The following is a 13,953-nucleotide window of genomic DNA, read 5'->3' on the forward strand; positions in this document are numbered from 1 at the left end:
CTTACCCCAAACTTATGCCTTCGATTGGGCAAATGTTGATATGTTGGGTGGCTCAGAACAAGCAGAGCAATGTTTTGATAGCATCAAAAAGCCACAAGGTTGACACTTTTTCAGAGATGTCAGCCTTCAAAAGGCTTAATTATAGTTGTCTCTGCCCATCAAACATAATGAGAAAGTATTTTATAATAATAACAAATGGTATGATCACAAGATCACTATAAGATGACAGAACACTTTTCTAACTTCTTAATTATTAGAATAACTTCTTTTGAATTATGGATTTTAAAAAAATTGTTATGAGCTGACACTTTATAGAACTTCAGTTCATTGTTCAGGGATTTCTGCATGCAGGAACAGAGCAGGTGAGCGGAGCGGAGCGAGTTGTCGCTCTGCTCAAATATTTGCTCATGTGTGATCGCTCAACTACAGCGCTCAGGTTCAAAAGTCATCGCTTTGCTCCTCGCTCATGAGCGAGAGCGATGGAGCAGAGTGGCATCAAATAAGAAAAAATTAGACAAAATTTCTCTGTCAATATTCTTGTTTAATTTGTTTTGCATCAGGTACAAAAAAATCCCTTCAAATCCCAAAAAAGTCTTGTTCTCTTTGCCCTATTTGGACGTGGTTATTTTATATGGGGACATGGGTTAATGTAACAGCCCAATTACCATTATTATTTATTTATTTATTTTAATCCTGTGCTAATTGTTTATGTCAGTCATTTTTCCTGACTTTTTGTGGGCTACGCGTTCCCGCGTTGGTAAAGATAATATCATCTTTTACCTATCAAACGCACGTGCGAATTGACATGCTGGTAAAAAGGCTGTGAATCTGCACTGTCCAGCCTGTAACCCTTTAACTCATTGTTTCTAAAGTTCACCAAGTGTCTGAAGTGGATGTTGGTCATTGAGAAGACACCAGAAAATGTAAGACGCTCTTCAAACCTTCAGCTAACGCTGTTGCGTTTGTGTCAGAAAGCAGGAGACCCAAGAGCAGAGAAACATGAGAACGCTAATCATGCCACAATAATTTATTTATTGACAATAAATTAGAACACAGCAGGGCTGGCGAAGCGTGGGGAACCCGGCACCGACTGCAGCAGGAAGGTGGTGAGTGTGTTTGTGGATGTGTGTGCGTCGTGGTTGTGTAGAGAGCAGATCCGTAAGGAAACCTCCGTTGAAAAATGTGTGGGCAGAAGGACAAGCGCAAGAGCAAACTGGAAGGTAACCGTGCTCCAGACACACAGGCAGAGATGGGCAACCAATACAGATACACAAGACAACACCAAATGAGGCAGAGAGAGTGCGGTGAGTTACCTGAACACACAACAACAATCTAGCAAAGATTATGACACAACAAAGGTTTTAAGTAGGCAGAGAATCAATGGAGGACAGGTGCTGTCAGCATGCTAATTAGTGGCATGATTAGCGTTCTCATGGAAACAATCAGTGTTCCCATGGAAACGCCGATCACGCATGCCGGCAGCACCTGAGACACATGAGGCAGAGAAGAACAAACAAAACAAACCGGCGAATTTACCGGCAGCACCTGAGACACATGAGGGAGAGAAGAACAAACAAAACAAACCGGCGAATATACCGGGACAGTTTGGACTGATGCATATGAGAAACAAACGAACATGATTTCTTTAGATTAGGAAAATTAGAAAAGGACACAAGTACTAATTTTGTGATTTGAGCAGATTTTTTTTTTTTTTTTTTCTCTCCCAATTTGGAATGCCCAATTCCCAGTGTGCTTTTAAGTCCTCGTGGTCGTGTAGTGATTCGCCTCAGTCCGGGTAGCGGAGGACAAATCCCAATTGCCTCCACGTCTGAGATCATTAACCCGTGCATCTTATCACGTGACTTGTTGAGCGTGTTGCCACGGAGACATAGCGCATGTGGAGGCTTCTTGCCATCCACCGCGGCAACCACGCTCAACTCGCCATGCGCTCCACTGAGAACGAACAACATTATAGCGACCACCAGGAGGTTACCCCATGAGGTCTACCCTCCCTAGCAACCGGGCCAATTTGGTTGCTTAGGAGACCTGGCTGGAGTCACTCAGCATGCCCTGGGATTTGAACTAGCGAACTCCAGGGGTGGTAGCCAGCGTCTTTATCACTGAGCTACCCAGGCCCCCGTGATTTGAGCAGATTGAATGAGAAAAATATGTTGAGCCCTGCGTTTCACCACATATTTTTCTGAGGGATAGATACAATTACATAATGTGAAAAGATTTAATTCAAGAGTGTACTGTTACTGGCTTGCTAATGTAACCAGTTCTGTTGTATTTTGCCAGATATTCAAGTCAATTTCTTCTAATTATCCCAGATATAGCATATGCACATGTTTAATACTTCATAATTAATCAGCACAGCTTCTGATGGGGTCAGTTACATGTGACAGCAGTGTGTAAATGCAGTCGACACTCCCATCTCTGTGATTTATACAGACATTGCTTATCCCTTGCGAATTGACAGTAAACCTTACAGATGCCGACGGTTGCCTAATAAAATTATTTTACTTTACAGACGTATGTCCGGGGAAACTAATCTGTGTTTAGAACTGTCTCTGGGCTCTCACCTAACTGTAGTCTGTTGTTGGAATCGGCCGCTGTGAAAATCAGGTTGCAAATCACACCGAGTTGAAACACTGCCTCATCTTCGATAATCCACTCTGTTTAAAATCTTGGACCTAATACAGCTGCCAACACCAGATATTTGTCAGTGTAGAAGCACACACATATTACTGTGGCCTCATGAGAAATGTAGCGCATTATGGTAGGAGCAGAAAGTGAGCACCTCGTGAGTGGCCCGAGCGGAGCTGAGCGCAGACTTGTGAAACGTGCTCCTTGCTCCAGTGAAATTCTTATCACTCCGCTCACATGCTCTGTACAGGTATATGTGAGAGCTGCTGTCTTTAATACACTGAGGTATTATCTGAAAGTACAGTCACTACTAAAACTCACAGCAGTGGCGGAAAAGTGCAGAGCAGAAAGTAATGCAAGAGAATCTATACAGTAGGATATTTAATTGAATTGTCAGTGTCTAGGAAAGCCATTAGAGATAAGACCTTCCCCTCTCTCTCTCTCTCTGTCTCTCTCTCTCTCTCTCCCATTTATATGACTGCATGACTTGCTAGTAAAATTTCTGTACATTAAATCTACCTTGTGTTTACTTATTTCTGTACCCCTAATGGAGATGGTAAGAATGGTTTGTGAAGAAGTATTTCCCATAATTACAGAACCACAGAGGGGGTGTGTTTGTGTGCGTGAGCAGGCACGCACTCTCGTGAAGGGATTTGCTCTGGGCTGTTGCTTCAATTCTTTAGGTAATGAGGAATATTTATCTTCCATCTTCTATGCAAAGTTTACTCGAGACTCGCCTCAGTGAGCCCAACAAATTGGTTCCGTGCTTTGAAAGCACTTGTTAATGGCTGCACATTATGAAACAAAGCCTGTTAATTTAACACTCAGAACCCACCTTCAACCTCCATGAATTTTCCCATCCACCGTAGTTATTATAGAGTTAAAAAAAGCTCACTTGTTTCAATAGGGGCATCCATTCCGTGATGGAATTCTGGAGGAATGTGTGGTGCTCTGGACTGACAGTGGGATGACAATGGATGTGGTGGGCATAGGAATTAAAGCTAAACAATGGGACTTTTGTTTAAATGGCACAGTCCTGTAATGAAGACATATGTGGATCAAAAGAGCTTATCCTGCTTTGGCTCTATCTACACTGGCTCAGTAGGCCCAGTATACATGCCGAACTATAATACTTATTGCTGTATTTTGGAATTTGCATATACTCTTGTGTCATTTCTAACCATCCAATACGATTTCCAAATAGGGACAAATGGGCCCCTTGGGGTCTGTGGACAGATACATAAAACATTAAACAAAATATATATAATGATAAACAAAATGTATTTGTATATATGATACATTAATAATATGTTAAGCATTATAGAATGTAATAACGTGTAATGTATTAGGCAATAGTGTTTTAACAACAAGTTATTAATGTAAATTATTATAAAATGTTAGCGAGAAAACCTAGCTTTTTATATTGAGGCTTCCAGGGTTTGCTGACAGTTTGGATTAGTGGAGTAAAGGTTAAAAAAACCATCACATGAAATGCATTTATTTGCATTATTATAGTAAACTATTGCTATTTATAACATAATTGTTAATAGTTGCAATAGCAGTAGTAGTGTTAGTACAGTGCTAAGTCTAGTATAGAACATAAAGTATATGCATACAGTAGCAACAGAGCTTAGAGTCTTAAGGCCCTGATATACTTCTGGAGAAGTACTTATTCGTTCAGGGGTAAAAAGAAGTTCTAAACAGCCAAACAACGATATGCTGTTTGCAAACATTCAGACACCCCCCACACTGCTATGGGAAGCATTTAGAAGTACATATAAATATGAGGGTGCTACATGTAAAACCTTAAAAATGTGTTATCAACAGGGGTGTGACGAGATCTCGTGGCACGATATTAAATCGTGATGATATTTCTCGTTGAGGTGAAAAGCTTTCTCACGATATCAGCATGACGGAGTGTGAGGGTGAAATTAACATAGAAGATGCCCCCGCCACTTTTAAATAGTTTGTGTGGCAGCATTTTGGGTACCCGGTGGAAACAAAAAACGGCGACAGAGATAAGACACTAACAGTATGTAAGCACTGTAAGAAAATAGTGCCGTACACCGCGGCTAACACGAGAACTATGCAAAGACACCTACAGAACCACCACGGTTCTCAACTAAAATCAACCACGCCTGTGAAGAAAACACTGAAAGGCCAGACAATGCCAAGTCAGTTGAGTTTGTGGCAAAACCTTTTACAGTGCTTGCATATTGTTCTGTCTTTTACTGCATATGATAATTCATACTCAGAAAGTAGAACCGAAGTGACATACATTACAAATTTAGTTAAAACATTTCAAAAAGCACCTGCATTGTTTTGCACTTTGTGACTTTCAGTCGAGTAAAAGGCTATTTTTCCAGTCATATATTTCGTCATTGAAGATTTCTTAAAAATAGTGTTAAAATATCGTCTCGTTCTCATGAACCCAATATCGTGTATCGTCCCGTGAGCTAAGTGTATCGTCATACCCCTAGTTATCAATGACTTTATGCCTCTTTCTATGAGTATAATTCACATGAGGTCAGTAAAAAAAGTTGTTTTAACCACTTAATGATGATTTAAAGTAATATAATTGCAGTAGAAAATCTTTAATTTGTCTTGTTTCAATTCTGAATTCATGACCATATAGACAGCAATATGTGATTACACTCTGTTATTGTAGTTTATGATGACACTGATACTACTGATAGGTTTAAAAAAAGAGTGTTAATATTCAGAATACAGGTGATAGAGGTATATCTTACTTTAGGCAGATGTGTGAATGGGCACTTGAGAGTATTTGAGTAAATTTGATTCCTTTTGTAGACTAATTAAAAAAAATAAAAAATAGCATAACATGGTTTTGCACGCTGGTGTGTTCATGTTGAATACAGACTGAAAAATGTAAACAAAGTAGTAGGTGGAGCTTCAGGTCACACCTGCCGATGACGTGGACCAATGGCAGTAAGAAGGTGTTTTGCAGCTGGTTAGAATTTTTCCTAAAAGTTCGCCCAGGCAAGCTGTTACAAACCACCAAATCAAACCCCAAAACACCTTCTTTTTGGCCAGATTTTGTTCTAAAGATGTCACACCCGTTCGTTCTTCGATTTCGTATGAAGTATATCTGGGCTTTTAGAGTGTATTAATTTTGTGCCCTTATATAGTAATCAATTAAAAATGATTTGTGAAATTTCTGCACTGCTAGCATCCCCAAATGGATTTGCAAAAATAATGATGGTTTTCAAACAGTTTTCCTAAACACAGTATTGCATACAAGTTAAGGTAGTATTACATTAATATCACAATAAACATTGATAATTGTCTTCAAATATTTTTGGAGTAGACATAGACTAAGGACTGAGGAGGTAAAAGGGGGTTATTGTGCAAAAAGATAATTTCCCACTCTGAGATGCTGGGTTCGGTAAAGACACAGTACTAGTTTTAATAACTGCCAGCTTAATTTAATTAGATAAACTTCTAACCCTCCTTGTTTTATATTTTATTATAGTTATGAAGAACCTTTATTATATTACTGTGTACAGTCAAAATCTTATGGAGAATTCTTAGCAAAATGTTCCTTTATACTGTATAACAAGAAAAAGCTTGATGTAATTAGTTCTTGACATTTGGGTTCTGCAGAAAATGTTCATTATACTCATAATAAGTACCTTTTTTATTAATAGCATCTGTAGTTCCAATGCAATCTTTCTTGTGCTGAGGAATTCAGTTATCACCTATTGACTGTCAATTAAAACTTTTCCTGCAGACTAATGCAGTTCAAATGTCTGTACACTGTAGAGTGTTTTCACAATGCCTTATTGACTGTGACGTTGGAAGTGTTATTTAATGAAAGTCTCTCTCTGCCTAGCCTTATTCAATGGGTTAGCATACAGCCCTGCTGATTTTGCCCAATTATTTTTAATAGACCATAAATGTTCTGTTCCTTCATGGGCTACTGCACTAGATGTGATCATGAAGGGCTCATATCTGCCCTTTTGTAGTAAAAAAAAAAAAAAAAAGTCTCCCCAGCATATTCTAAAAAGTAGCAATTAGGTATGGTTATGTCAAGGTATCTAATTAAGTGATTAGTTTCCTGTTGCTCTTTGTGTTGTAGCATTGCCTTTGTGGTGGTTTACGTGGTGAAGGCAGGCTGGTCCTGACTGATAATGTCTATTAAGATGTCTTATAAAGAGCAAATTTATGGTTTTTCATTTTAATGGTAAGCAATACTGTTCAGAATGATGAGAAACCTTTAATAAGACAAAATGGCTGTGAACGGATATTCGGCATTGCTGCAAAATATATATTTTCTGACTAGTGTATCCTCAGAATAAATAATATCAAGCCAATATGTGTGCAATATTTTGCATCAGTAAAGCACTTGGCGAATATTCACAATATATTCGATGATATGATTTTGCTGCTGATATTAGGATTAAGCAACATCATACATATTGTGAGGATTTTAATGTGCTTTTTATTTGGCCATAAAGTTTCCTAAAGACCATGGCATTAGACTAGTTTTACAATTTCAGAATCATTGCTGTTCTCACTTCTCGTGAGTGTAATCGTTAAGAAAGGTTTTAATGGTGTCTCTGATTTAAACTTTGTTAGAGTTGGTTTGTTTTATTCAGTTCTGCAAACCAGTTCAAACATTCTGTTTAGATTCAAAACTCTGATTAAACGTTTTTTTTTTTTTTTTTTTTTTTTGCGTCAACACTCAATGTTCATGGAAGTCCCTACGTTGCATTTTATTTTACATTTACATGTTTAGTGAAAAAAAAAAAAAATATATATATATATATATATATATATATATATATATATATATATATATATATATATATATATATATATACACACACACACACACACACACTGGTGGCCAGAAGTTTTGAATAATGTTTAGATTTTTCTCTTATGGAAAGAAATTGGTACTTTTATTCACCAAAGTGGCATTCAACTGATCAGGATATTAGTTAGGACATTAATAACGTGAAAAATTACTATTACAATTTGAAAAAAAAAATTCAGAACTTGTTAAACTACTTCAAAGAGTTCTCATCAAATAATCCTCCACGTGCAGCAATGACAGCTTTGCAGATCCTTGGCATTCTAGCTGTCAGTTTGTCCAGATACATTTCACCCCATGCTTCCTATAGCACTTGCCATAGATGTGGCTGTCTTATCGGGCACTTCTCACACACCTTACAGTCTAGCTGATCCACAAAATCTTAATGGGTTTAAGATCCATAACACTCTTTTCCAATTATCTGTTGTCCAATGACTGTTTCTTTGCCCACTCTAACCTTTACCTTTTGTTTTTCTGGCCTTCCACATCTCTTTCTGTCCTTGTTAGAGCCAGTTGTCCTTTGTCTTTGAAGACTGTAGTGTACACCTTTGTATGAAATCTTCCGTTTTTGGCAATTTCAAGATTTGTATATCCTTCATTCCTCAAAACAAAGACTGACTGACAAGTTTCTAGAGAAAGCTGTTTCTTTCTTTTTTGCCATTTTTGACCTAATATTGACCTGAAGACATGCCAATCTATTGCATACTGTGGCAACTCAAAACCAAAGACAATGTTAAGCTTCATTTAATGAACCAAAAAGTGATTTTCTAGTGCCAAATTAGCAATTTAGCATGATTACTCAAGGATAAGGTGTTGGAGTGATGGCTGCTGGAAATGGGGCCTGTCTAGATTTGATCAAAAATGACTTTTTTCAAAGAGTGATGGTGCTGTTATTTTACATCAGTAATGTCCTGACTATACTTTGTGATCAGTTGAATGCCACTTTTGTGAATTAAAGTACCAATTTCCTTCTGAAACAGCAAAATCTGTACATTATTCCAAACTTTTGTAAGTATGTGTGTGTGTGTGTGTATATATATATATATATATGTATTTATATATATATATATGTATTTATTATAGGGCTATAAATCCATGTAATTTTTTTAAACTAATAAATCGCACAGTTTTCTGTGATTAATCGCGGTTAATCATGGTACATGGTACATTAAAACAAACATTTAAACATAATTGGATTTAATTGATTTTCTTGTCTCAAAGAAATTACAAGAATCATCAATTCAGGTAGCTCAGCAAACAAAGACGCTGACTACCACACCTGGAGTCGCAAGTTGGAATCCAGGGCGTGCTGAGTGACTCCAGTCAGGCTTCATAAGCAACCAGTTGGCCCGGTTGCTAGGGTGGGTAGAGTCACGTTGGGTTAACCTCCTCGTGGTCGCCATAATGTGGTTCTCTCTCTTGGTGGCATCGTGGTGAGTTGTGCGTGGATGCCACGGAGAATAGCGTGAAGCCTTCACACATGTTAGGTCTCCGCGGTAATGCTCAACAAGCCACGTGATAAGATGCGCGGATTGACGGTCTCAGACACGGAAGCAACTGAGATTCGTCCTCCGCCACCCGGATTGAGGTGAGTCACTACGCCACTATGAGGACCTAGAGTGCACTGGGAATTGGGCATGCCAAATTGGGGAGAGAAAAAAAAAAGAATCATAAATTCAAAATGTTTTTTTGTTTTTTTGTTTTTGTTTTTTGTGGAGAGAGTTAAATTAGACACATTGTTATATGTATAAATATTTGATACAAGTATATGTACTGTATACATACCATAAAATCATTGGACATGCTGTAATGAAAAGTTTGGCAAAATCTTCTGGCATTTTCCAGTGGACTTTTTTTTATAATAGAAGCAAATTGGCAGATTCAATTCATAACAAACTTTAATGGCAAAATTAATTGCCAATGCATTAGACACTATACATACAGATAAAAAAACAAACTGATTGCTGAAGTTTAAAATCTCAAAACTATTATTTTCTCTAGCTGCTGTTCAGTCTCTATTGCGAACATGCTGGGTGTCTCTCGCACGTTTTCTCTTTTGACACAGATGCTTTTGGTTCAGATGACAGCGAGCGAGCGTTTTTAGGTGATGCGAAGAGATATGGCAGCTTGCCTGTACCTCTCCCACACCTGGTTCACCAATTGCAGGTGAAGTCTCCATTCTCTGTACTGTAAACCTGCTTCCCTGTACACGTTGTTATACTGGTGCAAACATAAACATTAAAATTATTAAATATAATTTTTCCTTGTGTTCATTTAGTAGAAGACAGTATGGAAAACCTTGATTATTTTTTACTAGAATTTTACTGTATTTTACTTCTTGAATTAAACAAATTGAATCTAATTGGCTACAATAACTTTTTGGTTGAAATGCTGGTTCCACAGATTGGAAGAAAATCACCCTTTTAAGTAATTTCAGATCAAATAAATAAATATTGAGAAATATAATATTGAATATTGTCAAAAGGTCGAAAAATTTTGTAATATAACTTTTAGCTACATTGCCTGGCCCTAGTACACACCAAGATGAACAGTTGTATTCGGCTTTCTGCCAGACTGAAATTGCCAGGATGAGCCTTAAGCTCATTCTCAAGCCTCTTACAAGACGCAGTGGGTAACTACAGCTTTATACTCCTTTGAACAGTTGTGCGTGTCTTCAAGTGATATTTTTCTACAGTACTTTGTCAATCGTTGAAGTAGTAACATAGTTAGAATACACTTTCTTGCACTGTACAGATCCTTCAAACATGGACATTTATGCAGACAATAGCATTGAAATACTCCATCAGTACAGCATGTCAGGATGCTTCTCATGCCTCTGAAAGCACTTCAGTGATCTTTCTCAACAGTGGCTTATCACACAGAGAGACAGCACAGATAACAGCTGAATAAAATTCCCAAAGGGAGGAAAAGAACACCATTAGAAGCCCACATGCTGTCATTTCACGCCTCAGCTCTTGTTATGTGCGCTGTTGTTTGCTATGCCCAGTCACTAAATGACTGATTTACAGCTCTGAAATTAATTGCCGTGTGAGTGTTCGCACTCACTCCCGACGTACAGTTCATCAGCGACAAATCATAGCCGTTAAAACTACCAGTAGCTGACAAGTATGATCAATGAGGGAAACACACAGGAAACGACTGCCCACACTTGGCTCGTGTCATGTTGTAGTTGTCCTCAGTGAATCACAAATTGGGAAAGGATCGTTATGCTGTCCCATGCTGACACTGGTGTAAATAATCACTGTTAAAGCATTTGTGTGAATCTCACGAAAACTTGTTCAGGTCACATTTCATAACAAAATCAAAAGGGAAAAAAAGGAAATTATATTTTTCATCAAGCTTTCTTGACAAATAAACAAGTAAAGTAGATACGAGCAAATTCTTATGACAATTATGAGTGGATGCGGTTGCTTAATTGTCATTAAAATTATAATGCCAATGCCTTAATGCCAAAAATCATATTGGTCTGGAAAATATGTTTCATTTTCTATTAGCTTATTGTAATTTCTCATTTCTATTGTGAAATTTTGGGATAAAATGTGACCCGGAAATGTTCTTCACAGTTTTTGTGAGATTCACCCATTTATTTACATGACGGTTGGAATCAAAGCATGTATTTTGGTGATAATCAGAAGTACGTGTTTCAAAAACAGCATGTACACACTCCATCTGAATAATCACCCAGCATGCAACATCTCAATATCACAGATGATGAAGATAGAGAGAGGGGGCCGCAAATGGATACAATAGCAGCATGGGGGTCTCGTTGTCCACTTGAAGCGTTAGAGGGGCTTTTTATGGGAGCGTGTGGGAGTTACCGCTCAGCCTGACAACCACTTCAGCCAGATGACTGATGCTGGGAAAGCAGAAGGAGATCATCATTAATTGATGCAGTGGCATATGTAGGTGGCATTAGAGAAAAGCACACTCTTACACTCAAACATGCACTCGCAGGATGACAAAGGCCTAAGTCGTGTCTGCTGAAGAGCAGAACACATTTCAATATTGAAGCTGCATAATCTTTGCAGCATGGTTTTAGCGGGAATTGTGCTGTGATTTTGTTTATGTTTCTGTACTACGACTCAGGATTATATTATGTCCTAACCAAATGCAATGCAATAAAGTGACAAGCGATAAAAGCGATCTCTTCCATGTTAATGTTTTTGTCCAAACCAACCACGACGAGCAACAGGACATTTTGTCGATCGCTTAGTTTCTGTTTCTGTCTACAGGGTAGCCCTGCCCATTGTCAACTCTCATTGGTTCAAAACCTTGCTCCTCATAACTGTACATTAAACAATAAATACTGTACATTCTGATTGATTGTGATTGTGCTGCGACATTTCACGTTCTGGTTAGGACAGGTAATGCGATTGATCAGATTGCTATCTGATTGGGTATGCACATACCAATTACAATTGGCTTCATAAATGTGACTTTGCAAAACGCTTAAAATTTTTATTTATTATTTCTGTGGTAAAACAGATCACTTCTGCGATGATGCTAATGCAGATGATTTATAGATCATTTTGTTTCTGTAAGTTTGAGAGGGTTGCGAGTCGTGGCAATTAATGTTTGAGTTTGCGGTTGCTCCATCCAGTGTGTCATCCATGATTGCTCCCTCAGGTGTTGATTGCAGGGCTCCCAAACTTCTGAATGCTGACAAAGTTCTGTTGATGCAAGTTTACATATGTGGCCTGAAGAACCATATGGATTAACACTTGGCTAAGTCAAGTGTTGAATGCCTTTCAAACCACCTCCTGGAGTGATCAGATTGCCGTCTTTCTCAAATATGTCTTGTAGGGCATTCGGATTTGGTCTTTTCATGGTCAGATAGCTCTCTGAGCAGTAAAAACGCATGAAATGACCAGGTGTAAATACCCCCTCAGGCTCATATATAAGGGTCTTTCTGATCTGTTTTTGGATCTGTTATTGTATGTGTTGTATAAACTGGTAATAAGGTCCTCTTATAGTTTGATTTCTTTTATAACATTGACATGCTGTACATGTGTACAGGGTTCTGAAAACCTGTTTTCACATAGGATGAATGACGTGTGTCTGTATGTTCTTTTGCATGCTCATCAGAATACATATTCCAGATCTACTTTATGGCAGCTGTCAGCTTTGCTGGGCATTTTCAGTGGTAATTGACATGCTGTGAGATATCAGGTAGAGGCCAAAATGTGGGTGTGTCATATGATCTTGGAACTGACATAGTTGTGGTCAGGAACTAAAGGTATGTGTGTGTTTGTATAGCTCTGACCTGCCAGTTGACATGCCATAAAGCAGTTACTGTATCACCGTGTCTGTCTTAATGTGATAGTGTGTATATGTATCTGCCTGCCTGCTTGATAATTGACATGCAGTAAACCAGCAGGGGAAGGTTTGTTTGTGCTCTGCCATTGAAGGCAGCCAGCTGGGGGAGGACACTCTGTCAAGGCACAGCCTGAAGGACCCATACTTTGCCCGGCACTGATGGCCTTGGTCTGCTAAGATATTACAGCCATCTGCTAACAACGCCCAGACTGATCGGAGCCTAACAAGCCATAACGAGTACAGTAATGGGGCAGAGCTGTAGTCTGCTACTTGCTACAAACCCAGTTGTAAATGAAAATCACAGTGATTGCATGTGTCACAGTGGCTGAATCCCAATTCACATGCTGCTGTATGTATAGCCAAATTAGTAATATTGTGTTTCAAATCATAGTGTTGAAAATGTTAGTTTAGGATTGTTTTGGATTTCAAGAGTGTGCATCTGTGCATGCTTTCTGCTTTTCTGAAGCAGTCAGTTTATTGGCAGACAGTGATTGACGCTCCGTCCCCAATATGCACGTCATCGCGAGCATATAAGTTGGAACACAATGCTATTTCATCAGGATTTTTGAATGAAGGGAAGAGAGCACATCTTTCAAACCTTTAACAGCAAGAATCAGTAGTGTGGCCATCATACACAGCATCTCTTTCCCTCCTTTAAGGGAACCAGTGTTACAGTCGTAACTGTAACGTTCCCTTTTAAGTCGGTCACTTCAACACTGTGTCAGTTGCTGATGCTATGGGAATGTATACCATCAAGTCACCCTACTGATACGCATGCACTAACAATGCCTACTAGCCATTAAGGTAGTTAAAGGCATCAACAGAACCTCCCCTTCATACTGGTAAATAGGAAGGGGGTGGGGGGGGGGTAAACAACCATTTAAGGTAGAGAATTGGTAGCGACACTAGACAAATCGGGATGTGGAGCAATGCAAACCACGTTCACTCACACTGCGGTGAGGAAGACGCCGAACGGTCCATGACCACTGGGCTAAAATAATGCAACTAGCCAACAGAGTAGTAGGACATTAACACTGGACCAGACCTTGACAGCCATAAGACTGACACCATACAGAGTCTAATAGCCAAATGACAATGCACTAGCCAGCAAGGTAGTGAACATTGACAAATTA

At 38.8% G+C, this 13,953-nt stretch overlaps 1 protein-coding gene across 2 annotated transcripts in view; it reads left to right on the forward strand.

The window, feature by feature from the left end:
* Window positions 1-13,953, forward strand: part of LOC127446336 (ribonucleoprotein PTB-binding 2-like) — a 119,438-nt gene that overhangs the window by 33,506 nt on the left and 71,979 nt on the right. The gene's annotated exons all lie outside the window — the stretch shown is intronic.

Source organism: Myxocyprinus asiaticus, chromosome 9 (assembly GCF_019703515.2).
Source record: "Myxocyprinus asiaticus isolate MX2 ecotype Aquarium Trade chromosome 9, UBuf_Myxa_2, whole genome shotgun sequence".
NCBI lineage: Eukaryota > Metazoa > Chordata > Actinopteri > Cypriniformes > Catostomidae > Myxocyprinus > Myxocyprinus asiaticus.